Below are 27,257 nucleotides of genomic sequence, written 5' to 3'. Positions count from 1 at the left end.
TTGGGGTCTGATCCCCAAAGCAATGGGAACCACTGAGGGGCTGTAAGCAGAATGGCAACATGCAGACCCACATATCGGAATTAGGATCACTGGCTGTCGGGCAGAGCCTGAATCCGAAAGGGGTCTGCGTGACCATAGGAGGCCAGCTAGGAAACTCGTAGACCAGGCCAGGGGCTGAACTAGGGAGATGGGGAGAAGTTAAGGGAGTCAAGCAATATTTATCTCAGACAAAGACGTTTACAGACGCATTGCTGGCGGGAATGGAGAACGCTGCAGCCCCTCTAGAAAGCAGTTTGGTGGAAAACATACGATCATCTGATTCAGCGATTCCACTTTTCGGTCTATACCCACGAGAATTGAAAGCAGGGTCTTTATTTGTTTTTAAATAAATTTGTTTATTTATTTTTGGCTGCGTTGGGTTTTCATTGCTGCATGCGGGCTTTCTCTAGTTGCAGCGAGCGGGGGGCTATTCTTCGTTTCCGTGCATGGGCTTCTCATTGAGGTGGCTTCTCTTGTTGTGGAGCACGGGCTCTAGGCACGCGGGCTTCAGTAGTTGCAGCACGTGGGCTCAGTAGTTGTGGCTCGCGGGCTCTAGAGTGCAGGCTCAGTAGTTGTGGTGCAGGGGCTTAGTTGCTCTGCGGTACGTGGGATCTTCCCAGAACAGGGCTCGAACCCGTGTCCCCCGCACTGGCAGGTGGATTCCTAACCACTGCACCACCAGGGAAGTCCCGAAAGCAGGGTCTTGAAATGACATCTGTACACTCACGTTCATAGCAGCGTTATTCACAATATGCAAAAGATGGAAACAAGCCAAGGGTCCACCGACATGTCTGATGGGACATTATTCAGCCTTAAAAACAAAGGAAATTCTGACACCTGCTACAACGTGGATGAATCCTGGAGACATGGGGCTAAGAGAAATCAACTGGTCATGAAAAGAGAGGTCCTGTATGATTCCGCTTATGTGGGGTCCCTAGGGGAGTCAAGTTCATAGAGACAAAAAGTAGAAGGGTGGTTACTTCCCAGAGGGACGGGGAATGAATGGGGAGTGAGTGTTTAATGGGGACAGAGCTTCCGTTTCGCAAGATGAAAAAGTTTTGGAGATGACGATGGCTGCACGATAATGTGAATGTACTTGACGCTACCGAACTGTACACTTAAAATAGTTAAGATTGTAAATTTTGGGTTACGTGTCTTTTACCACAATTTTTTCTTTAAAGAGAGAGATTTACATAAAACCTCCAAAGTTCTTTCCTCTGGCTCATCTGGGGTGACTTCTCTCTTGTTAATGACAGGTCTGTTTGAGAACAAGAGGGATATATGTGCTTCCACGGCCCTCAGGCTTGACAATATTAAACGTGAAGACTTCTGCGCAGACTGACAGACCTGGACAGTTCTTTTCCCGACCAGCAAGAACCTGTACGTGACAATGGTAGGAGCTCCCAGGGCTGACTCACGATGACCCTGCAATCCGAGACACCCACTGAAACCTTGCAAGTTCCTTTCCTCTTAAACAGCAAGCCTTCAATACACTGACAGCTTCAACAGAGAGGTCCAGAAAGGGGGCAATAAAAAGCCATTATAGAACCAGAATCGGAGAAAGTGAATTCTTCTCACACTCTCTTGGGTCTAGAGGGTCTGCTAAAGCTGCTTCACGATGCATCCGCTCAAAAAAGGAAAAAGAAAAAGTTTGCGAGGGAGGACCCAGTCGACTGCTGGGAGCCCACGATACACAGGCTCTTACCCTGATGGAAGCCTCTGGAGCTGGCTGCAGGAACAAAAAGGAACAAAATTAACTACAAGACACTAAACCGTTTACAAGAAAAACACACCGTATTGGGGGGTGACGATGAAGGCCATGTTAAAAAGAGGCCATGAAATATCTGGAAAAACAATCCATTAAAAACAAACACACGTGGGACTTCCCTGGTGGCGCAGTGGTTAGGAATTCGCCTGCCAATGCAAGGGACACGGGTTCGAGCCCTGGTGCAGGAAGATCCCACATGCCGCGGAGCAACTAAGCCCGTGCGCCACAACTACTGAGCCTGTGCTCTAGAGCCCTCGAGCCACAACTACTGAGCCCGCGTGCCTAGAGCCTGTGCTCTGCAGCAAGAGAAGCAACCGCCATGAGAAGCCCGCGCACCACAACGAAGAGTAGACCCTGCTTGCCGCAACTAGAGAAAGTCTGTGTGCAGCAACAAAGACCCAACACAGCCAAAAAAAAAAAAAAAAAAGATAATTAAAGTCTTAAAAACAAAACAAAACAAAAACACATGAACAGATCCTTCACTAAAGGTATAGGCGTGAAAAACAAGCCCAGGAAAAGATGCTCAACATCATTCGTTGTTAGGAAGCAGGATAAAACCACGCTGGGATTTCTGTGAAAACTGATGAGAAGGTCTGGAGTTCTCCCACATGGCTCGCAGAAGTCAAGACGGTACTGCCACTTTGGAAAAGTCTGGCCGTTTCTCATACAGTTCAACTACCTTACCAAATGACCTGCAACCCCATCACTAGCTCTTTATCCAAGTGAAATGAAAACTTGTGTGGACACAAAAACTTGTACATGATTATCTGTAGTGGCTTTTTTCCTAAAGACCCCAAACTCGACAACCCAACAATCCAAACGCACCTCGCTAGGGGAATAGAAAACAAACTTAGGCACAACCGTACGACGGAACATCACGCAGCACTGAAAAGGAGCAAAGGACGCGTACAGAGAACACCACGGAGGACCCCAAGCGCATCCTGTATGCTTTCATTTGTACGACATCTATAGAGGCAGAAACAGATGAGCGATTCCGGGGGCTGGAGGTCTGGGAGAGGCTAGCTACAAAACGACATGTGGGAATCCTGGGTGGGAGGTGACGGTTGTGGTGGTGATTATATGACCCCACGTATTTGTCAAAAGTAGCAGAACTGTACACAGAAAAAGTGAATTTTACTCCATGTACCTTTTACTCTATGTACATTTAATATAAAATTAATATATATATATATATATATATATATATATATATATACATCTCTAGAGAGTTTGTGATTTTAGACCCAAAACAAGGATTAAGGGCCATGTCGTCCAATTCAGAAGCTGCTAGTCACATCTGGCTATCTACACTTATACTCTAACGAAAATGAAATAAAATGAAACCCTTCCTTGTGAAACGCGGCACGAGCCACATTCCAAGAGCTGGATCTGGAGACCCACGTGGCCAATGGCTGCTGTACTGAACAGCGCAGATGAAGAAAGTTCCCATAACTGCAGAAAGTTCTGGACGGTGCTGCTCTGGGGGCGGGGTGTGGCTGGGCTGCGTCTGCCCCCTCCTCCCTTCATCCTCCAAAGTCAGGGAATCACACCAACGTGGTCCGGGCAGAGGCGTACGAGACCTCCGCAAAAAGCGCCGATGGGGTCACCCTCCTGCCCTGAGCCGAAGGGGTCCTCGCTTGGCCTGCTGTTCCCCATCCCAAGACAGGGGCCTGGTGGAAACCCCTCCACCTGGTCCTGGCTGGGCCTGAAGGTGGGCAGATGGGCTGGGAAGCCTCAGAATCTGAAAGCGGCGGGTCCACACTCGCAGCTTCGAGGGCCTGAAGCTCGAGGTGCATCTGGCAAATGAGCGATGAGCCCAGAGCGTTCTCTGTGCTTTCAGCGTCCCCTTCCTCTTCCTGTCTGCTGAATGTCACTTCCTGCTGCTTCTATATCCTTCTGGATCCTCTCTGCATCCCCAGTGCTGCTTCCTGTCTGCTCACTGAGTCCCTGGGGCGTTACATCACACAGTGATGGGCCTCTGACCACTCCCGACAAGGACCGCATTTTTGTATCACTACAGAAGATAGAGACAGACAGACAGAATGATCCTCCAAGAAACTTCCTCACCCATCTGAGGCCCCCAAAACCTGAGAGAGACATGGCCCCTGTGTCCTCAGCTCACTTGGAACAGGTGGGCTTGTTTTTCTTTTCAGCCTCCCCTGGCCACCCTGTCATTTAGAACCGATCATATTTCTTAAACGCTAATTCAGGAAAAGACATGTCTGACTTCGACACCACAGGAAACTTGTTCAAACAAAGCCAGGGTGAAAACTACTCTTGACAGAACACTCGGGTGTTGGCGCTCAGGAAAAAAAAAAAGATGTTCTGTGTGTTACTCATCCGTGGCTGTGTAACAGCAAACGGTTCCAAAACGTAGCAGCTGAAACGAATCAACGTGTACCATCTCACAGTGTCTGTGCGTCGGGAATTTGGGGGTGACCCAGTGGGGTGGTCCTGGCTCGGGGTCGCTCGTGAGACGCTGGCAGGGCTGCGTCTTCCAGACGTTCGCCTGAGCCTGGAGGATTCTCCATGTCAAGACAAAGCGGAACGAAGGTGCTGGGGGAGGGGCGCCAGCCCCACCGCTAACCAGCTCTGTGCCCTCGAACAAGTTACTTGGCCACTGGGCCTCAGTTTCCTCTGCTGTGAAATGGGCTTAGGGCTGTTGGAGGACACTGAGAGAGTCACTCCTGTGACCTCAACAAATGCAGAGTGTTTTGTAAAAATAGACTTGGAAATAAGGAAAGCAAGGCTCTTAGCCCGAGGGCCAGCTCCGCAGAAGCCCCCAGAAGCTGCTCAGCCAGGCAAGCCTCACAGAGAATAGAAAGAACGCGCGATGCCTGTTTTCCTCCCCTGATGGAAGGAAGCTCAAGGGGATTTGGTTTCTTCCTGATCTTTACTGTGAAAACCTGGCAGGGCTTCGAGTGGTAAAACTCATGGCAGTGTCAGGGCCCCCAGGACGGGCCCCCAGGGGTGTGTGATCTGTCCACCCAGCCCTGGGTCCCCCCCACCGTTTCCTGTTCTCTGGCTTCGTGCATCGTGACTCTGCATTCGTCCGTCTGTCCAAACAACCTAGGGCGGCGGTTTGCCCTGTGACCTCACCGCTCTGGCAGATCTAAGACGAGTTTTGATTCTTCAGCTCGTCTAGCTTTTCTCTTGCGTGGCTGGGAGCGGTGTGTCATGGACCAATGTAAGCTCCGTGCGTGCAGGAATGGAAACAGAGGTCATTCCAAGCAGTAATTCAGCAGCTCTGTTTCTGCTTCTCCGCAAAGGTTTTTATGCTGTTATTTCCACCACAAACAGGCTCAATCCTCTAAGCGCTCAGGGGCCCGCTCTTCTGGAGAGACATCCGATGGGCTGCATAAGTCACCTTTGTACCCGGTGAACAGGTCCCGCCAGGTTTTTAAATCAGCGGCTTGAAGTCAGGCCCTCCGAGTGCCCAGTCAGTGGTGTCATCCCAGCGGAGGGTCCCCACTGCAGACAAAACCAGCCCCTGACTGATGAGCCACTGGGGTTGTGCCCTCGGCGGGAGCCTTTGCTACAACCCTGAGGATGCAGCTGGGCAGAAGCGACGGTCCTTCTAAGGCTTCACGACCCAGAATACACGCAGAACCCCCAGGGGGATAATTTATAGCCGCTTTATCATTTATAGCTCTTGAGCACTGGAAGTGGGACCCAGCCAAAGTGAGATGTGCTGTCCGTGTAAAACACACGACACACCGATTTCAAAGACTAGTTAAAAAAAAGAAAGGGCAAAAGGTTATTCATAGCATTTTATATATTTATATTGGTTATAGTTTGAAACGATAATTTTTTGGATATATTGGGTTAAATAAAATGTACTACCCAGATTAATTTCACCTGTTTCTTTTTACCATTTTAATGCAGTTACTGGAAAATAAAAAATTACCTCTGTGCCGCACATTTGTGGCTTATATTATACTTCTATCAGACGGGACTGTTATAGACCAAGGTAACTCTTTTGTCCCAATAGATGTTTCTGTCTCAATTATGACGGTGCTCTGAGTTTGTGTTTTAGCAGAGCTCGGGCTGACCCCTATCAGTCTGGTGTCTTTGTATCATGTGGATTCCTTCCTCTTTGGTTATCAGAGCACTTTGGGGGAGTTTTAATGTCCAAAGGGTCTGTGTTTGTGGCTGGATCAGACAAGGGAGGTGGAGAGATTTAAAAGCGCGCATCGACCACTTGGTGAGCTTCGCTGTCTCCGCCACTGGGTGCTTCGGTTTTCTGCCACGGAAACCGACTCTGGCCAACTTCAACAAAAAGGGAATGTGTTGGCATGATGCTAGGTTGATCACAGAACTGGAGAAAGCCGAGATCCAGCTTTCAGAAAGGGCTGGAGTCGGAGCAGCCCTGGGGATTTAGCTGCAAAAACCGCAAGGCTGGTCTCCCAGGATGCCCGCGCTGGGATTAACCAACTCCAAGCTTTCCCCTTTCTTGCATCATTCCATAGGAGATTGGAATTCCCAGGAGAAAGCAGCTGACGGGTTTAGGGAGGTTCTGTGCCCAGGCCTGGGCCAAAGGAGGGCAGGCACCAGGCGGGGCCGGCCCTGGAAGGCGTCATGCAGCCCATGCTGTGGGGCTGGCCCGTCCACGAAGCAGTCTGGTTACTGTTAGCAGAAGGGGCGGGGACGCAGAAAAGGCAAACAATAGATGTCCACCTCCTCATTCCAACTGGATTTCGTCAGGGACCCGCCAAGAACTCAGCCAATTCAGCATTTTTTCAAATACTCTTAAGCTCATCTTTTAAAACTTTTAATTGTGGGAACGTTGAACACATAGACAAAAGAAGACAGAATAATACAACATACCTCCATGTACCCAAAACCCAGCTCCAGCGGGGATCCGTATACACAGCCTTGTTTCATCTATAAGCCGCCCAAATCCTCTCGTATTATTTTGAAGCCAATCTCAGGCATTATATCATTTCCTATAATTCAGTGCGTATCCCTAAAAGGTAAGAGTTGGTTTTAAAAAAAATCACCACGATAATCCGTGAAAGAATCCTAATCCTGCCTTAACAGTATACAATTTTGGGCCAGTGTTTAGATTTTCATCTTCTCATAACCTTATTGAGGGATAATTTACCTCAATTGAGGTATAATTTACATACCACAAAATTCACACACTGTAACGTACAGTTGGACAAACTTTTGGAGAATTGCACAGTTGTTCAATAACCACCCCAATCCAGTTTCAGAATATTTCTGTCACCCAAAAAGTTCCCTCACGCCCATTTGCGGTCGATTCTCACTCTGACCTTCAGCGTCAGGCAAACACAGATATGCTTTTTTCTCTAGGGTTTTTCCTTTTCTACCTATTTCCCATACACAGAATCACACGCTATGTGGCCTTTTGTGTCTGGTTTCTTACGCAAAGCGCAAGGTTTTGGGGTTCATCCATGTTGCACAGATCAGCAGTTCATCCCTGTTATTGCTGACAATGCTTTGCTGTATGAATATACCACCGTTTAAAAAAAGAAATCAGTCCACAAGTTGAGAGACACACGTGTTGTTTCCAGTTTGGGTTTTAGTAAAACTTCTGCTATAAACTTTTATGCACTACTTGTTGACATGTGTTTTCATTTCACTCCAGTAGATTTACAGGGGTGGAATTGCTGGGTTACACGCCGAATGTATACTTAACTTTTAAAGAAATTACCAGACCGTTTTCCCAAGTGACTGCAGCATTTTATGTTCCCAACAACGAGTGAGGATTCTCTTAATCTCTTTTAGTCCATGTTTTCCCTCCGCCTCCTTTTTTCCCCCTTTCGATTTATTTTTAAAAACGGGGTCACTTGTTCATTAAAGTTTCCCAGAGTCTGTTTCCCACTTTTGCTGGTTGCATCTCATGGAGTCTAAGTTCATCTGAGCTAAAACAAACAAACAAAAACAAGATTAAGCCGCACGTACAGTCAGTACACAAAGTGCAAAGCTTAAAGTTTAAGAGAGTTGGTAGAGATAAATCCCGGTTTTAATTCTGAGCTTCCTAACAGTCCAAAGAAGGAAAGAGGTTTGGTTACAAGAGTCACTGTCCATAGGATGAAAACAAACTGATTGCTCTGAGGAAGCTGGCTTTTTCCTGCCAGAGACGAAAGAGAAATTTCCACCATGATTCCCTCTTCCTTATTAGGGACGTGGTAGGAGTTCGAGGGGCAGCGCCCTGACTGGTGACCCAGCCAGTGCACGACAATGTTCTTTGTCGGGGGACGTCAATGATTAAAAAAAAAAAAAAAAAAGCCAGTAGGCTCCTTTGGGATCTGATGAGGTAACGTAACAAGTCAGACTCCCAATTCCAGGTCAAAAAAGGCAACTTTTAACCACAGAATTCAGGTCCTCACCTGAGTGTCCATCATCCAAGCCCCAGTGCTGTGTTGCTGGGAAGAGAAAGAAACATTGTTATAACATAAAGATAACTCCCAACAAAGTACCTACTATATTAGCTGCCCTTTCGGGTCTGTACCAAACCTCCCCACAAAACACAAAAACACACAAACAAAAACAACCCACTGTCAATTCATCTTTTTTTTTTTTATTAATTCAGGTAGATTTGATTTACAGTATTGTGTTAGTTTCAGGTGTACAGAATAGTGATTCAATTCTTTTTGATTCTTTTCCATTATAGGTTATTACAAGATATTGAATACAGTTCCCTGTGCACTAAAGTAGGTCCTATGTTGTTTATCTATTTTATATACAGTCCTAATTTATTCTGCCCCCCCCCCCCACCGCTTTCCCCTTTGGTAACCGTAAGTTTGTTTTCTATGTCTGTGAGTCTGTTTCTGTTTTGTAGATAAGCTGATAAGCAGCCTTTAAATGCAGATTGTAAGCACAGTCCTCTGTGCCCATTCTCTCACCCTCAAGTGACAAACGGGCAAGTGTCTGAGATGTAGGGGGACAATGCCCAGCAGATAAGTGGCACCTTCCTGAGGAGGGTGACTTCCTCGACCAGCTTCCCACGCGGTGGTCCTGCCTCTCCCCACGAGGCCACATTTGGCCAGCTTATCTCGGAGGCCCAAGAAGAGACCTCCCCAGTAAAGGAGACGTTTGGCCCTGACCTTGCTTGTTGCAAACCTGGCTTAGATAAACTCACGTCCTTTGCATCCTGTTTTTCTTCTAAGTGTCAGCTGTACATCAGGGTCCATCTCAGCAGTTTTCTCTCCCTCCCTCTTTTCTCACTGCCCACGTCATGCCTTGGGGGTCTCCATGGTGACGAAGGGCACTGGACAAGAGCGACTTTTCACCCCAAGAAACTTGAACATGGAGTTCCTGGCTTACTTGAAGCCTCACTGTTTATTCCAAGTCTGGACTTCCCGGCAGGAGCTAAATAATTTCAATATCTTATATTTTTGTAGCAATTTATAAATGTAAGATGTGAGAGAATGAATTCGAATCCAAGCCCCAGGAGGGCGGGGACCGTCTTTGTTTGCTGTGGCGTCCCAGCACCCGTAACAGAGTTCGTGCGCAAACTGTTGTTTGAATGGATGCATGACTACGAAGGTACAGCCATTCTACGGGATGTAGGAGATGTCCCTGTGTTTCTACAAAATTTAAAAATAATTCTTTGAGTGCAGAGGGGGTGCAAAACTCAGTTTCTCTCTTGCTGGAGTCCTCCCTCTAACCCGGAGGTGTGCAGAGGCCTAGATGTCCCGCAGGAGGGCTCAGGCCTTTAGCCCACACTGAGCTTTGCTGATACGTCCTTTGACCAAGACCAACGCGCTCAAGGACCCCGCAGCTTTGTGGCCAAATTCAGACACAGCAATTTTTGCAAGGCTGAAGGCCTGGTTTGTGGGGTCCAGCCTTCGCATGTGCGGCCCTGATCCCTTCTTGGGGCTCTCCAAGAGAGCAAGACTTGGGTCCCCGTGGCTCACAGCACCCCGAAATCTGGCACCTTCCTTGATCTTGGTTTGTGACCCCTCCTCTGGGAGGGGCTGGGAGCCACCGCTTCTGGGAACTTTTCTCTCTCCTTCTCCCTCTTCGGAAGCCCTAGTATAACCCCTCGTTGAAAACTTAGGCTTCACTTCTGCAACCCAAGCTCACCTAAAACAAGAGGACGCAAAGCCCGGCTACTTTCAAAAATAAACACAGAGAGGACAAAAATACAAATTTATATATCAGGAAACACCCTGCTGCAGACATTTGAGGAGCCTGTCTTCATGTCTTATCATTTTCAAAGTTGCTGTTGTTTTTTAAAAACATCTGATTTGCTTGCAGAGGCCAACACAGAGGGAGGTGTCATCAGTTCCATTTTACAGGCTGGAGGCTGAGGTTCCAACAGGACTGGTGAGGTGCCCTCGCCTTGCAGAGGTGGGCCTGCAGCCCAGGGTTCTCAGGGTCTTTCCCACCCTCATGAGGGGATTAGAGACTGCTGTCATGGCCACGCAGACTTGAGTCTCATCTAAGCTCCCAGAAGCTGCTAGTGAAACATTAACCAGGCTCGTCCCAGCAGATCTTCCCCTACCAGAACGCCAGCTCTCCCTTCTGGGTCACAATTTACTTTAGTTGACATTTATTGAGCACCTATTGTGTGCCAGGCACTGTGCTGGGAGTCTTAGGTATATTATTTAATTCTCTAAGCAAGCCGGTGAAAGACGTTATTAGCAGCTCCATTCCAACAGGGCCCCAAAGTGAAACTAAGATCTAGAGAAGGGAAATGACTTGCCTGAGGGCACGTTGCTGGTGGGACGGGCTGAACTGAGGCTTAGCTCTCGGGCCATCCGATGCTAAAGCCCCCTCCAGCTCTTGGTACTCCCTGCTCTTTGCAAAGGGATGGAAACAATTAATTGGAGGAGAAGTTACTAAAATACTTAAGCAAAAGCTTTCCCTTTGTACTTTCTACAAAATGCTCTGTAACGCATGCAGATGATACTATGCCTGTGTCCTCAGGTTAATGGAGCTGATGGCATGTGGGTGTGCTGGGTGCATGGACAGGCCCTGGAGTCAGAGCCCCTTAGGGTCCAAATGCAGCTCCAACACTTAGAAAGTGCAGGGCCCTGGGCAAGGCACTTAGTCTCCACGGGTCTCAGTTTCCCCTCTTCACACGAACCTCCAGCCCACAGAAGGGCCGTGCGTCCAGGGCATGGTGCGCAGCCCAGAAGGTAAGCAAGCTCTCCCCACGTGCTACTGAGTGTCAGGATGACCCAGATGCAACTGCCACTCAGAACTGGGCAAACGCGGTCCATCGGTGTTCCTTTCACATGGTTCAACCTACACTTATAATCGAAACTGAAGTTGAGGGTCTTCCCTGGTGGCGAAGTGGTTAAGAATCCGCCTGCCAATGCAGGAGACATGGGTTTGAGCCCTGGTCCGGGAAGATCCCACATGCCACGGAGCAACTAAGCCCGTGCACCACAACTACTGAGCCCACGTGCCACAACTACTGAAGCCCATGCGCCTAGAGCCCGTGCTCTGCAACAAGAGAAGCCACTGCTATGAGAAGCCTGCACAGTGCAACAAAGACCCAACACAGCCAAAAATAAATAAATAAATATAATTAAAAAAAAAAAAAGACTTTGCCTTCCAATGCAGGGGGTGTGGGTTCAATCCCTGGTCGGGGAGCTAAGATCCCACATGCCTCGCAGCCAAAAACCGAAACATGACAGAAGCAATATTGTAACAAATTCAATAAAGACTTTAAAAAATGGTCCATATCAAAGAAATCTTAAAAACAAAACAAAACAAAATGGAAGTTGAGACAAATAGGCCCAAGGGTGGGAGTTGAACTGGAAATCTTCAGAGCTCCAAACAGGGAAGAGGATGAAATAAAGACAGTGAGAGAAAACGAAACTGGGCTTTGGTGACTTGTGCGCTGTAGGTAGGAAATGCTCATTTCTCATTCTGCTCTAGGTATATACATTCCTAGTTTTGAAGTCGGAGAAAAGGAAAAAGCAAACGTAGCTTCCCACATCTATGGGGAAACCTGTATCCGAGAGAAGGCAAGAGAATTCAAGAAGCCCTAGCTTTCAGCCCTGCTCCGGCCGTGTGTAAGAAGAGCAGTCGTACTAAACACACACGGCGCTAGGGTGAGGGAAAGCAGAAGAGACGCGGCCTCCTGCTTCGGGTGGACCTTGCGGATACCTAAGCGGCATCTCGTCCCTACGCAGTTTAACCTACCCATGCTTCAAGGGAAAGAACAAGTTGGCTAAGAGAGTCTTACGAAGTTTAAGTTAATCAAAAGATTGAAACTTCAGGACGTGATGTCGCCTCCCTCTTTTTATGTTTTTTGTTGCCAAAAAGAACGGGCAGCGAGCTGTTGAGATTCAAGTGAGTCAGCGTACTGACTTACCGGCTTTGAAATCCTCCCTAGCAAGAGTAGTAAATGCAGGTACCGAAGGATATTTACAATAAACCTAGGATACGATAATTACCATCTGAGAAAAGCACCAAATACAAATAAGATTTATTAAAAAAGAAAAGAAAAGAAATACAGGACCCAAGATTCCTGAACCCCTCTCAAAAGTAAGAACTGAAAACCCCGATTCCCACTCGTGTAGAGCCTTATTGGACTGTAAACACAGAAAGGAAAATAGAACCTATGTAAAACTGCCACGTCTCATGTGGCGGGAGGGGTCACTGCCCAGGCCCTCGGCTATAGGATTTAAGTAGCCCCTGAAGATCTGAAACACTGAAGGATGGGCGTGATTCTCCCCTTCGGGCTGCCAGAGAGGAATCACTGTTTGAATGAGGAAAACAGGCAGCGTGCCCTAAGGGAGACCACCGTCAGAGGACCGGCTTCTCATCACAACCCTGATGACAGCCGTGTCTCAGGCAATGCCCGCGGGTAGTTAGTGGTTACAGCCTGGAGTTAAAAGGGCAAAACCACCGGCAGCCTCCCCTATGGCCATTCTGCCCTTTTCCCTAATTTTTCCTGGGATGGTAATGAGCCCAGCTAAAAAACTATATTTCCTGGGACGGTAATGAGCCCAGTTAAAAAACTACATTTCCCATCCTTCCTTGAAGCCAAGTGCGGCCATAAGACATAAGTAGGGTTAATGCATTTGATGAAGACACAGGGTTTAGGACGACCAACTCATTGCCTATACGTTCTGAATTTCAGCCACGAAAACCCTGCATCCCGGGAGACTCCTCAGCCCTGGACAAACTGGGACGGCTGGTCCTCGCAGTCGAAGGCTCTGTGAAAGGCGAGATGGCAGGTGGCACGTGCCGGCTCCCGTCTGCCCGTCCCCTCTTGATGCACGGGGTGTGGACTCAATGCTAGAGGTGACGATGAATCGACAGACATGAAGACAAGAGCCACCAAGTTATGTTAGCGGCAAGAGCTTGACAGGAAGAACCGTTAACTAGGTCCAAAACTGTTACAAGCTAACGGAAAGGGTACAAAGAGAACTCTGTCTCTTGGAGGTCGGGACTAAACGAGGTGGATAATTCGGTGGTGGTGATGGGGGCACGACAGGAAGGGCTTGGGATTATGGAGATGTAGGAAGTCAGAGGAGCTGAAACGCTGGTTCCCGAGGCGGGGTGGGCTGGCTGTGCTGGTGGTCCCGAGGGGTCACAGTGAGTCGTTTCCATAGGCGTTCGGAAAGCAGAAGACAAGAAGCTGCTGCTACCCAACGGAACTGACGATGCAGCAGCAGAGAGGCTTTGCTAGAACAGAGTTTATGGGAGTGAGGAGCTGGTGCAGATCTAACGCCGAGGAGCCCTTCTTTCCTTCCTCTTCCCTGCCTCGCAGGCTTGGTCTAGCGCCACCTATTGGCAGATCCTGCCAGGGAGCCGGCTGGCTAAACAGAAGCGCGGTGTGCAGGTCTCAGCCGCAACTCCACAGAGCCCCAGGCTAGGACGATGGGTTTGGGGCTGAGAGGCCGTAACTTAGTAACTGGCACACCTTCCCCGGTCACATCACCTTCCCTTCCCCCCAGGAGGAAACCACGGCACCAACTTTTAAGTTGTTTTCTTGCTTTTCCTTAGAGTTTTATCACATACCCATGCAACCCTGAACGACGTGGCTTGATTTTCCTGTTTTTAAACATTTAATGATTGGAATTAAACTGCCTATGATCTATCCTGTCTGGCTTTTTACAGTCGAATTGGAGATGCACCCATGTTTTGCAGGTGGAGGTAGTTCATTTATCTCCAATGCTTTACTGGATTCCGTTGCGTGAACGGGCCGCACTTTATTCATTCAACTGTCGATGGACATTTTTAGCTACGACTCTGAGGACAGTTCCTGTACATGTTTCCTGAAGCCCATGAGCACACGTCTCTCCAGGTGGTTCTCAAAGTGTGGCCCCCAGGTCAGCTGCATCAGCGTCATCTGGGAGGGAACTTGTTAAGGATGCAGATCCTGGAGCCCTACCCCACACCTCCTGACTCATTCTGGGAATGGGGCCCAGAAGCCCTCTGGGGGATTGTGACGTCGGCTAACGTTAGAACCACTTTCCTAGGTTACACATCCAGAAGTGGATTTGTGAGTCATCGGACATTTTTCTAGACAATGTTAAACTATTTCCCAAAGTCACTGTACCAATCTGTGCTCCCACCTGTGCTGTCTTAGAGTCCCCATGGCTGTCAGTCTTTGTGACCACTTGGCTGGGTTTTGCCGGTCTGGAAGGTAAAGAGATCTCTCACAGTTTTAACGGGCACTTGGATAACTTCCAGTGAGGGTGAACACCTTTCTCCAAAGCTTCTTGGCCCTTTGTGTGAAGTGCCCATTTCCTCCTATGGGGTTGTCTATTTTTCGTTATCAGTTTGAAGTTCTTTACATATTTGGAGAACTGGTTTTTCTTGGTTATGTTTGTTGCAGGTATCTTCTCTGAGACTGGCCTTCTCACCTCAGTTTTCTCTTTGTTGCCATTCTTTGATGAACAACTTCTTGATTTTAATTATCGCTATTTTGATGATGAATGCTTTTAATGACTTAAGAAATCATTCCCTACCCCAAAATCCTGAAGATGAGCTCCTTTAATGTCTTTTAAAAACTTTGTAGCTTTGCCTTTCACATTTCTTTTTTTTAATAAAGCATTTTTTTAAAAATTTTTATTTATTTTTGGCTGCATTGGGTCTTTGTTGCTGCACACAGGCTTTTCTCTGGTTGCGGTGAGCAGGGGCTACTCTTCATTGCGGTGCACGGGCTTCTCATCGTGGGGGCTTCTCTTGTTGCGGAGCACGGGCTCTAGGCGCGTGGGCTTCAGTAGTTGTGGCACACGGGCTCAGTAGTTGTGGTGCACGGGCTTGGCTGCTCTGCGGCATGTGAGGTCTTCCCGGACCAGGGCTCGAACCCGTGTCCCCTGCATTGGCAGGCGGATTCTTAACTACTGCGCCACCAGGGAAGCCCCACATTTAATTCCTGAATCCATCTGCAATTGATTTTTGCATGTGATGTGAGGTAGGGCTTCCATTTCGTTCTCTTTTTTCACGTGAATACCTAGTTTTCTTAGCACCATTGATTGAAAACTACGCCTCTGCAGTGCCACTTCTGCCACCAATTGTTTATGCACGTGGATCTGTGTCCGAGTGCTCTGCTGTTTCACTGGCATATCTGTGTGTACTGGAATGGATGCCGCGCTGTACAGGACACCCTGTCACCTCCTCTGCTGCCGCTCTCCGCAGAAGGATCCATCCTCTCAGAGGAGCTCGACGCCCTCGAGCTGAGTTGTTCCTTTGCGCCGATATCGTTACAGCCGGATGAGGTTAACAGCGTTGTCTGTCATTTTGCTTTGGCTCACACGTTTCCGTGGGTGTTTCACGCCCTCTCCCCACACAGCATCCCTGGCTGTTGACACCCTACCCTTCCTCCAAGGCCCCTGCAAGGCCGACACCGCTGATCACCTGCGGCCAGAAGGTGATGGCCAGAAGCCCTTCCTCCTCAGACACACCTGCAGTAGGACGTCTGTGTGAGGTGGCTGGGGCTGCCGTAATAAAGCACCACAGACAGAGTAACTTAAACCACAGAAACATATTATGGCGCAGCTTGGGAGGCCAGAGGTCTGAGATCAGGGTGTCAGCAGCGTCGCGCTTCCCCTGCAGGCTGGAGGGAAGGGTCTGTCCCGGCCTCTCTCCCACCTGCTGGCAGTTCCTTGGCTTGTGGCAGCCTAACTCTAGTGTTCCCAGGGCATCCTCCTGTGTGCCTGTCTGTCTCCACTTTCCCCTTTATATAAGGACACCAGTCATCTTGGATTTGAGGCCCACCCTACTCTGATACAGTTTCATTTTAACTAATTACATCTACGACCACCCTATTCCCAAAGAAGGTCCCATTTCGAGTTACTAGCAGTAGGGTTTCAACAGGTGAATTTCTCAGGGACACAATTCAACTCGTAACAACAACGGATCATCTGAAACCGGGACACTCTGGAGAGTGAACCAGGACCCTCGTGATAATTATCCCAGGATCACGGCTTAGACCGCGAGTGCTGGGGATGGGCCACGATGCATCGGTTACCCCACGAAGGGGGAGGCCAGGGGATCCCCATCATGCGAAACTTCAGCATCGGCACTGGCTCACGTGGGAGGCTTTGACTGCAAATAACAGGAAGCCCAGCTTGACGTGGCTCCAGCACGGAGCAGGATTATGACCTTACAGATGAGAACTCAGGAGAAAGGGCGGCCCTAGGATGACCAACTCCGTGACTCAGGGATGCCAGGAAGGACGCAGCTTCTGGCCAGCACGGGGCTCCTTTGTCCTTGATGGATCGACTCTTGTGATTTTGAGGCGGCTGCAGGGGCCTGAGGCCCCTCCTCTTCCCAAACCAGGATCTGGAGACCGTCTCTGCTTCGTGCATCTCTTTTCTAGGAGCAAACACTTCTCTCAGGACCTCCCTCCCCCAGCCCACTTCCCCTCACGTCTCATTCGCCGAAAAGACACCACATGCCTGTGTTTAAACCATTTCCAGGCAAGGGGTTTGCGACCACCATGCTTTTCTTAGCCTGATCATGGGTTTCTCTTAGGAGCTGGGCCCCAGCTCTCCTGAAGCCGATGGAAAGATGGTACAGGACAAGAATCTGGGTTCTCGCGGCAGGAAGAACAGAAGGGTGGAGAGGAGGCCGCTAGGTTGGCAACTACAACGCATTTGCCGCAACAGGAGAGAGAACAGGGTCCCGGAGACCAGCAGCATCTCAGGGACAGGTAGGGGAGGTTTTCACGGCTGGGCACGGCAGCGGAAAGCCAGGAACCATGGATGTTTAAGGCGGTATTCTTTCTAGTACATTTATTAAATGTAATGTTCGGGGAAGTTGGCAGCAGTACCCACGTCTCCTAAGGTGGAAAGTGGGATAATTGAGGTCAGATCGTTTCGTTTATTGCCCTGGTCTGAAATCATTTCACACCGATTTGCTCTGCAATTCAGCGTCACTACAGAGTACCAATGAGGAAAAGGCCATCAGTAACAATGACCGTTACCAAGCAACAAGCAGCCATAGCAAGAATTAAATAAAAGGAACGTAAATGGACCCGTCAACTCAATCACCAGAAAAAGGCAGCATATGGGAGAAACAGAATAGGAGAAAGCTTTCCCAGTTTCTGTTCAATTTCATTGAGAAAAACTACATGCCACGATGCAACATACGGTCTGCAGAAAATTAGGAAAATATGTATCAGAAAGAAACTAATCACAGGCATGACTTTACCACTGATGGCTTTTAAGAGTTGGGTGCATTTTCTTCAGAACACACACATGCTCAGTTTCCTATCTTGCTTTTTCTACTTCACTTTATACAGTGTGTCCCCACGTTATTAAAAATCCCTAGTGGACATCATGTTAAGTGACTGCATACCACAGGCATTGATCAATTACTCTTTCCAAAACACTATAAATTGGTGCTTTGGAAGGACGGCACAGGGGAAAGGAGGTGAGTTGAGAACCTAAGCGCCAGCCCTTCCTCACTGTTCTCCTTGTAAGGCCAACTGGCCCGAGGCAGGGGAACACAATCACACTCACAGGTTGAAACTGCCCTGGAGACTTTCCGGACCACCCAGTTCCAGGAACTGACCTGGGGACTTTCCACCCGGCCCAGCCTTCCTGCCTTTCGAGGGGCGGGACTAACAGTCCCCCACGATACCCGAAAAGACCACCAAATAAAGAATAACCTGCGCCCTCCCGGATTCGCCACACCCCTTTCCCTTCTTCCCCTATAAATTCTGCCCAAACCCTCGTCCGGGCGCGACTTCTCTGGCCCCTTTCTCTCAGACCAGTGAACTTTGCCCGGGAGCGTTCCCAACTAAAGCTTGTTTAAGCTCTCCTCCGTCTTTGGTGCCGTTCCTTACACTCCCGTGCTGAGTTCTGACGTTAGGTCAAAGGTGTGGCATCTTGCTAATCTCCAGTTTGGGAAAAATAAAAACCTGTGCTGGGGACAGGGTGGGAGGGAGGTCTCTGAATTTTGTGGTGGCAGCCCATGCATTGCTTTGTGCTGCAAACCGTAAAGCCAGTACACAAAACGTTCCAATGATTAGTGGCATCTATATATATTTTTTAAGGTCAGCCGTCAAGGGCCTCAGCACTTCCTGGAATCACAGTGAGTGGGCCTTCAGCTGTACCTTAAATTTCCTACCTTGACTGGTGTGATGGCTCCTTCGGAAGCTCTGTAGAGCTATTATTATAATCATCTCTCCTGTTAGAGGGTCATTTTATTTAATTTAAAAAAAAAAAAACCCTCACGATAGCGAAGCTGCAGAAGTACTTTTTAACCGCCATGCTGGCAATGTCCCCCGCTGCGCGATTACAGCGCGAGCCAGGCAGGATCACCCGCGTTCTAGTCATTTAACCCGTTAACCTCTGAGGCATGAGCAGGCATCACCATCGCAAATCAGGTCGCAGAATCTGCCTCTCAGGTGTTTCTTTCTGAGAAGAGCGCTGCTCACCCTCTTGGGTTGGAGCAGTGCGTTGGTGGTGTCATGTGAGACTGTGCTCCCCTGGTCTCCCGGGCGGCAGCACGTGAGAAGCACCCTCCCCCGCGTCCCAAAGTGTGTTCTCATACATTATTCAAGAGGCCAAGTTCAGGCGAAGGAGCGTGGACTCTGGAGCAAGACAGACCTGTGTTTAAATCCTAGGTTTCCGCTAAGTGGCCCGTTCTCGTGACTAGACCAGGGCAGCTGCTTGGCCCCCGGGAGCCCTGGTGTTCTCACCTGTAAAACAGGAAAATAATACAAGCTCCACGGAACCCAGAACTCAGCAAGGGCTCAGGACTGGACGAAAATGGCTAGTGGGAGGCTTCTGTGCTCAGAGCCCAAGGTCGTGTTCAAGGTGAGACTGGCACGCACAGGGAGGCCGTATCCCGGGCAGGCCAAAATCTGTACCGTGAATCACACCCCTGCCTTGCGAGGCCCAGGATGATGCTTTTTCAATAAACTGCTGTCTCTTTATTCATCTGATTTTCCAAGCTCATGCTCTGCGTTGCTTTTGGACGGACTTCTGCCCTCAAATCTAAATGGATGACATGCCGATGCTCTTTGAGCCAGCTTTTTTCCTTTCCTTTTTTTCCTTCAAATTAAATTTTAACAAAGAGAACTTGCCTGTACTCAGAGGCATAAATGTCTAGGACTGTTGCTCCTGCTGCCTGATAGGGGCCCAGCACCTGAATAAAAAGGCCATTTCTCTCTGTAACAGGACAATTCAGACACAGACACGGGACCAGAGATAACATGCCCCCTGGTTCCTGGGGGGATGAGGGCTTGCTGGGGAAATGCCTGCCTGGTGTTCTGGCCTGGGCCTTCTGTTTAAAAACAGAAGCCAGGGCTTCCCTGGTGGAGCAGTGGTTGAGAGTCCGCCTGCCCATGCAGGGGAGGCGGGTTCGTGCCCCGGTCCGGGAAGATCCCACAGGCCGTGGAGCGGCTGGGCCCGTGAGCCATGGCCACTGAGCCTGCGCGTCCGGAGCCTGTGCTCCGCAACGGGAGAGGCCACAGCAGTGAGAGGCCCGCGTACCGAAAAAAAAAAAAAGAGAGAGAAGCCAAACTTCCTATTTATAGATGAACGAGTAATGCAGTATCAGTTATTGGTTAAGGCAGGACAACAACATGGGAAAAAAATAGACAAAGGGGTTGAGGTTCAAGGTTATGTCGGAGAAAGAAAGCAGACGGGATTTTTGTTTCATCTCTCCCATCCTCCTAGTATGCGTCTACTTTTAAAAAATACCATTTAATTGGGTCTTGTTGGTTTCTAAAACAAAACAAGGCAGGGGCTGCGTGCAGGTGAGACCCCTCGCTGGCCATCCCTGCACAGCCTTTTAGGAGCACAGGTGCCACCGGCTGAGGTCCAGACCCCTCTCCAGGCGGCTCCTGTTCGTGTGTGTGTGGGTCCGGGAGGCCCCGGCAGGCGTCCTGTTAGTGTTACGCTGGTGAGAGGGGCTGGGGACTCTCGCTGCTCAGCTCTTTCTCTCTCTCTACAAAGCTCTGCCTGCTTAGAAAAGAGGTTTTGTTCAACTCCTTTTTTGGCCTCGGAGGCACCAAAGGGAGTGATTAATAGGGAACCACCTCGAGGTTTCGATAGGCCACAGCTAGAGCTCCAGGGCCTCGGGGGTCTTTGTTCCCCGGCTTGCGCTTCGGGTGGGCCCAGGGGGCGGTGGCTGGGCCTCGCCAAGTGCTAGGGCCCACTGGGGCCTGGAGACCAGGGTTTCTCTTGTGAAATCCAGCAGACAGGAGGCAGGGCTGGAGACGGACATGCCGATTCCCGGGGGCAGGGTGCAAGGAGGGCTCCTCGGTGGAGGCGGCATGGCGGTCTGGCCTCCAGGCCTGGGGACAGGGACGCGGCACTGGGCCAGGCTCGGCTAAGCTGTGGGCAGGCTGAACGGGGCTCCTGTGACCACACAAAAGCAAGGCAGGCTTGGGACACAAGCGGAAGGTGACCAGGCACAGGGCGGGGAGTGAGGGGGCGGGTTAAACAGAAAGGAAAGCAGCCTGGCCTGCCCAGGCCTGGAAACCATTGTCCCTGCGGCGAGGGGGCACATGGCTGGATGCTTCCTGGGGTTGCATTTGTCCCCGCGGTGGAGCAAGGGGATTAGAAGGTTCTCCTGTGGAGGTTTGCCTTCCTCAGGCCCCAGGCCCCTTCCCTTCATTCATTTGACAACTGCCAGGCCCCCATTAGGACGGGAGCATCCTTGCAAACTCAAGCCGGGCGCCTGGCAGCATCTGTGGAGACTGTGCCCGGCCCTGACCACGTTCGCAGGCGCAACGCAGAGGGGAAACGATGACATGGCTGATGGCGACCTCCCTGTAGCACGGAAGTGTTTCACGGCATGTTTTCAGAGAAGATAGAGCATGGTTGATGCGGGGAGTGTCTTAGTCAGCTCGGCTGCTGTAACAAAGACACCACGGACTGGGGGGACTTAAGCAACAGACATTTATTTCTGACAGTTTGGAGGCTGGGAAGCTCAAGACCAAGGTGTCAGCTGATCAGATGTCTGGTGAGAGCTTGCCTTCTCTCCGTGTCCTCACGTTGCATGGTGAGAATGAGAAAAATTGCTCTTGTGTCTTTTCTTATAAGGGCACTAACCCCATCCACGAGGACTCCACCCTCATGACCTGGTTACCTCCCAAAGGCCCCATCACACTGGGGATTAGTGTTTCAACAAATGAATGGTGGGGGGGGTGTGTGTGAATAAACATTCAGTCCACAGCAGGGAGTAAGGCTACCTGGGTGTGAGCCCTGGCCCTGCTCCTTATAAGTCACCTGGCCTCGTGCAAGAGGCATGGCCTCTATTTCAGCGTCCTCAGCTGTAAAGTGGGGGTTTGTTGTGGCTGAACTGCATTTTCTCCAAATTCGTATGTTGATGGCCTGAGACCCAGTGCCTCAGAGCATGACCTTATCTGCAGACTGGCCTTTACAGAGGTGAGTAAGGCAAAGTGAGGGCACAACATGGACCCTAATCCCATGGGACTGGTGCCCTTATACGAAGAGGAGGTCAGGACACAGACACGCACAGAGGGATGACCATGTAGAGACACAGGGAGAAGACGGCCATCTCCCAGCCAAGGAGAGAGGCCTCAGAGGAAACCACTGTTGATCTCAAACTTGCAGCCTCCAGAATTGTGAGAAAATAAGTGTCTGTTGTCTAAGTCGCCCCATCTGTGGCATTTATTATAGCCTCCTGAACTAAGATGGGGTGATAACAGTACCTGCCTCCCCCCAAGGCCGTTCTGAGCATGAAGTGATGGAACACCTGGGGAGCAGCTGCAGGCGGCATGTCGCACGCCACAAAGGGCTTCAGCCCTGAAAACATGCCACCCCTGTGCCATGCCCGCCCACGTCTAGGCAGAGCTGCAGACACAGCATCCAATGGCCACTGTCCCTCGTCCCCATCCCCGTGTACGGACCTGGTTAATGGCTTTACATGGCGAATGAATCAGGATGCGGGTTCAGCCCATCAGGCACCACAAAACCCAACTCAGGATGGTCTGAACAATGCCGAAGCGTGTCAGTCACATACCTGGGATCTCGGTACAGATGGAATTTCGGTGTGGCTTGACCCAGGGCTCCAGCTTCCTCGGTTGATGATGACGCCGGAAGCCTGATGGTTGCAGCGTCCCAGGCTCTGCACTGCTCATCCTCTGTCACCGCCCCTGGAGGGGAAAGGCCATTTCTTCTCACGGCTGCCTCGTAGAAGATGGGAGCCCTTCTCTGGAAACTCCTACCAAATGCCTGTTTCAATTGGACGCCTGATCTTTCCTGAATGGCTCAGGGAATGGCAGACGGTGACTCAGAATCATTTGCTGGCAGGTCACCCTGCGTGGTGTAGACTCAACCGGACCCACCCCAGAGCTGGGGTCAGCACCTCTTGCCCCTTGATCGCTCTGTAACGGGTGAGGGCTACAGGAATGCTGGCCACTTAACCATGTGGTCCACTGAAAGGGGCCATCTCACCACCTCCTGACGCTGTCCCACAAGGCAGGGACCACTGTCATCTCCAATTTAAAGGTAAGGAAACAGAAGCTCGTGGACACAGGTAGGCAGGAGGTAAAAACTCAGGCACTGGAATCCAGCTCTCAACCTCAGACCTGCTTTGCAGTGTAGACAGGCCACAGAGTCAGGACAGTGAGATCACAGGGGCAAACAAACCCACTAAAACCCACTGCCAACCTTCCTCAGAGTCAGACTACCCGAGAGCATTCTGGTGCAGTTATTTCCTGCTATTTTTATTGTACTTAATTTCCTCCCCAACCTTTAAAAATTGAGACATGTAACTCACATACAAAAAGACACATACGTGCAGTGCTGCAAAACAAAGGACCACAAGTTTAGCAGCTAAAATGTACACACATTGCCAACCTTGGTGTCTGTGGGGCAGCAGTCCCGGTATACTGCTCAGCTGGTCTTCTGCTCAGGGTCCCACGTGGCCACGATTGAGGTGCTGGCCCAGCTTCTTCTGGGCTGCTGGTTGCCCTCAGGTCCCAGAAGCTCCATGGTTCCCTGCCAAGCGTCCTTCTCTGGGGCCGTTCACAACATGGCTGTTTGCTCCCGAGAGGCCAGCGGGAGAGTCTGTCTCCAGTTGTCATGGGGTCCTGGGAGTGATGGGCGTGACATCCAACTCCCTTTACATACGATGCGACCCACAGGGAAGGGATGACATCACAGTCCTTTCACCAAATTCTACTGATTAGAAGCACATCGCAGGCCCCGCCTACACTCATGGGGAGGTGATGATACAGGGCATTGACTCATGGGGGGGGCAGGGGTGTTTCACCTTCCCGTGTGTCTAAGTTTAACCCAGAAACAGAACATCGCCTACCCTCCCAGAAGCCTGGCTTACCCACCCCCAGGTCCACTTAGAGGTTAGACCAGTGTGGAGTTAGAGCCAGTTAGAGCTGATTGTTAAATATTCAGGAATTCCATGAGCTAGCGGTTAAACACAGATGTTATAAAAAATTGAATTATATAAACTTAGAGTGAAATTAATTCTATCAAAAACAAGGTCTCAAAACTCACCACTTCATGATTACTTTACTAAAACCCGTGCTTTTGAGGTTACTCACATCTCTTGTACCTGTATGGTGGAAATACTTTCCCTAACTCTGCATTCAAGGTATTTCAAGTTGGTTCAGATACTCCCAAGTTGGCCATTAGAGAAATAGTTACACTGGGGAACTCTGAAAATGCTACAATTCAGAGATTGAAGGCCAAGTGAGGCCCTTGCTCAAGTGAAGAATGGCTTTTACATTTTTAAAGGTTGATAAAATATAAAACAAAGACTATGTGCCAGAGACCACTGGTGTCCAGCAAATATGTATCTGGCCCTTTGTAGAAAACATTTCCCAACCCCTAGCCTAATAATGGAGAAAATTAACAGTGCAGCTAAACTTAAAATTGTGTCCAGTTTTTAGCCATTATATTATGACTGGCACAAAACATTCGTCCGGTACTGGAAAAATGATCCAATACAGCAAAGAAGTTGCTCACATCACTGATGAATAAAGATCTATATCTTTTTGGTTCATTTCTGTCTCACTCATTGATGTGATTAAATCAACCAAAGTTTGTATCACATATTACACTTAATGACAATAAATTTATTGGAAAAACAGTGGGTTGGGAGACAACTCAATTTGATAGATTATGATTGAATTTTAACCATAGGTTGGCCATGGATACAAGAGTTCAGCAAAAATAAGCAATGGCAACATCTGAGGATCAAATGGCTCCAGGGAATTTACAAGAAAGAGTACTGTGTTTTACCATTTTTGGTAAGCTGTGTACTGCACATGCTTTTTACTAGTTAAAATTCATAATAAATGTGTCTACATATGCACTCCTCCCCCTACCAGCTGTTAAACATGTACCATCAGCCTGAACTGTGGGCGAGATACTTCCTGATTTCCTTTATAATTTAACCACTTTTAGGTTTCCTCTTACCTAGGTGTGGCCCATCTTCCTTAGGACCTGTGGCAATGTCTGGTACATACTAGGTATTTTAAAAATACGGAAGTGGGTAAACTTCTGAGAAACACTAATTTTACACAGCAACCAGCAGTGGCAATGCAACTGTGAGCCTTTAAAATAAAATGGCAGAAAAAAAGGGGGAACGTTTCTTTGCTTTTCAATCTCTATAAGGCCCTGCTCAAATCTGTTTTTGTTTTTTTTTGCGGTACGCGGGCCTCTCACTGTTGTGGCCTCTCCCGTTGCGGAGCACAGGCTCCGGACGCTCAGGCTCAGTGGCCATGGCTCACGGGCCCAGCCGCTCCGCGGCATGTGGGATCCTCCCAGACCGGGGCACGAACCCGCGTCCCCTGCATCAGCAGGTGGACTCCCAACCACTGCGCCACCAGGGAAGCCCACAAAGGTTTGTTTTTTTAAGGCACTTTTCAAATCTTTTTATACTTAACGGAATAAAGTCAAAGAACAACAACAAAAAAGGCAACAGCCGTAACAGTGACTACCACAGACTCCTTGCTTACTGCGGGCCCAAAGGTGTTTCTCACGTAGAATCCCATAATTCACCCTCCGTTCATTTATTTTACTAAGCATTGTACAGCGCGCCTATAGGAAACCAGCGGTGTCCGCCCTCCGGGAACTTAAACTCAGGCTGGGGAGGAGCAGCCGGCCTGCAGCACCCCGCCGGCCCGCGCGGATGCCCCCAACGCGCGTCACAGCCCGGCTGCCGTGCACGTCCGGCCGCGGGCCCCACTTGCGCGGGGCACGGTCTCAAGCCTCCGCTAGCCCCGCACGTGTGCCCCCGGAGGCTCGCCCCGCCCCGCCCCCTTGGGGACCGGGGCGCCGCGGACCCGCAGCCGTCACGAGGACGCAACGGACCTACGCCCCGCTCCAGCGCAGACCGGAAGGCGCGTCGTGACGCGTTGTGCGCAGGCGCGACGTGCAGCGCAGAGCACCTGGCCGCCGCTAGGAGGCGCTGGGGCCGGCAGCGCCTTGGGGGAGGGGAGGCCGCCGCGCCGGGACCGGACCACGTGCGCACCACGTGGCGCCCCCTGCAGCCCCGGACTTTGGTAGGGTCGCCGGACCGGCCACGCCGCGCAGCCAGCAGCCCGCAAAGGCGAAGGGCTGGGTCTCCCCGCCGGCGCCCCCGTTGACCTCTGACCTCTAATCTCACTACCGTTAGGGTCGCCCCTTGCCGGTGGCCGCGCGGTGTGTTTATAAACAGAACTCCCGGCGGGGCCAAAACCCCGGATCGCGGATTCACGCCCGGGGGAGCGGAGCTTTCCGCGCCGTTTGCCTTCTGCGCATGCGTCCTGCGGGGCGCCGGCCGGTTCCTCCTGCTTTTGCGCACTGGCGGGCGGGGCGGGCCGCCGCGCCGGGCGGGGTCGCGCTGCCGGGAAGGGGCTGGCGGCGGCCGGGAAGAGCTGGATGAGGCGGCTGCAGCCCTGCCCCCGGCCCTGCCCGGTCCTTCCCCACCCTTCCTGGCTGTGTGACCTGGGCAGGCCGCCTGCCTGCTCTGAGCCGGGTCCTCGCCTGAACGGCGGGTGGTGGTCGCACAAGTGAAATACTGACCTTCCCTGGCTGTGTCCTTGGCCCGTGCTGACCCCTCGGGGCAGTGTCGCCTGGCCCTGAAGCGAGCCTTAAACATTTCCGTCCACCCGTGTTGACGAGTGGGTGAACAAAATGTGGTATCTACCCGCAGTGGAATACTATTCAGCCTTAAAAAGCAACGGAGTAAAATTTGTGTTATGCATATATATATATATATATATATTTTTTTTTTTTTTTTGCGGTCCGCGGGCCTTTCACTGTTGTGGCCTCTCCCGTTGCGGAGCACAGGCTCCGGACACGCAGGCTCAGCGGCCACGGCTCACAGGCCCAGCCGCTCCGCGGCATGTGGGATCTTCCCGGACCGGGGCACGAACCCATGTCCCCTGCACTGGCAGGCGGACTCAACCACTGCGCCACCAGGGAAACCCTGTGTTATGCATATTTTAACCACAGTATGACATGTGCTGTATAACATGGGTGGATCTGGAAGAATACTCCAGACACAGAATGACACGTGCTGTATGATTCCACTTACAGACATCTCTGGAATAGGCAGATTCACAAGTAGCCAGGGGCTGGGGAGGGGACCAGGGAGTATTGATAGGGACAGAGTCTCAGTTTGCGAGGATGAAAAAGTTCTGGAGAGGGATACTGGTGATGGCTGTACAACAATGTGAATGTACTTAGTGTCCCTGAATCTACACTTAAAACCGGTTAAAGCGCTAAATTGCATGTTACGTGTATTTGAAGCCCCGCCCCCCATCAGTTCACGTTGTGCCTGAAAATATCCTTCCCATGTTTTAAAAGGCCTGGCCCTCTCTCACCCTGCCTGTGTCATTTTGAACCCCTCTAGCCTCAACCTGGTGCTTTTCTTACCTGGAACACACCACCCTCCTCACTTCTTCTTGCGGTTCTCTCTGACAGAAATGTTTGTCCCTCTCAGGGATGTGTCCTTCTTTGTATATTCATTCGTTTAATCAACATGTATCCATGCTTACCTTGTGCTAGACTTCATACAAGGAGCAGGGGACACACAGGTGATCAAAGCAGGGAAGGGCTTTCCTCTCACAGAC

The 27,257-nt window shown here is 50.3% G+C and overlaps 1 long non-coding RNA gene across 7 annotated transcripts; it reads right to left on the bottom strand.

Moving 5' to 3' along the window:
- Positions 1-90: 90 nt before the first annotated feature.
- LOC109552130 (uncharacterized) lies at positions 91-25,847 on the bottom strand. 7 transcript variants are annotated; one of them, XR_004522084.2, is made up of 6 exons: positions 23,035-25,845; positions 22,196-22,328; positions 8,164-8,199; positions 6,635-7,695; positions 4,907-5,536; positions 91-1,768 (listed from the first exon to the last, which is right to left on the bottom strand). It is a non-coding gene; the product is annotated as an uncharacterized lncRNA (long non-coding RNA). The 7 variants fall into 7 exon arrangements; XR_012325945.1 differs by lacking the exon at positions 91-1,768 and adding an exon at positions 18,808-18,899 and having other exon boundaries at positions 2,952-5,536; positions 23,035-25,847; XR_004522085.2 differs by lacking the exon at positions 91-1,768 and having other exon boundaries at positions 2,952-5,536; positions 6,635-6,773; positions 7,470-7,695; positions 23,035-25,846.
- Positions 25,848-27,257: the final 1,410 nt, after the last annotated feature.

This window comes from Tursiops truncatus, chromosome 15 (assembly GCF_011762595.2).
Source record: "Tursiops truncatus isolate mTurTru1 chromosome 15, mTurTru1.mat.Y, whole genome shotgun sequence".
In the NCBI taxonomy this organism is placed as follows: Eukaryota; Metazoa; Chordata; class Mammalia; order Artiodactyla; family Delphinidae; genus Tursiops; species Tursiops truncatus.
Note: the sequence above shows the minus strand (reverse complement) of the source record. Positions and strands in the feature narration are given on the sequence as shown.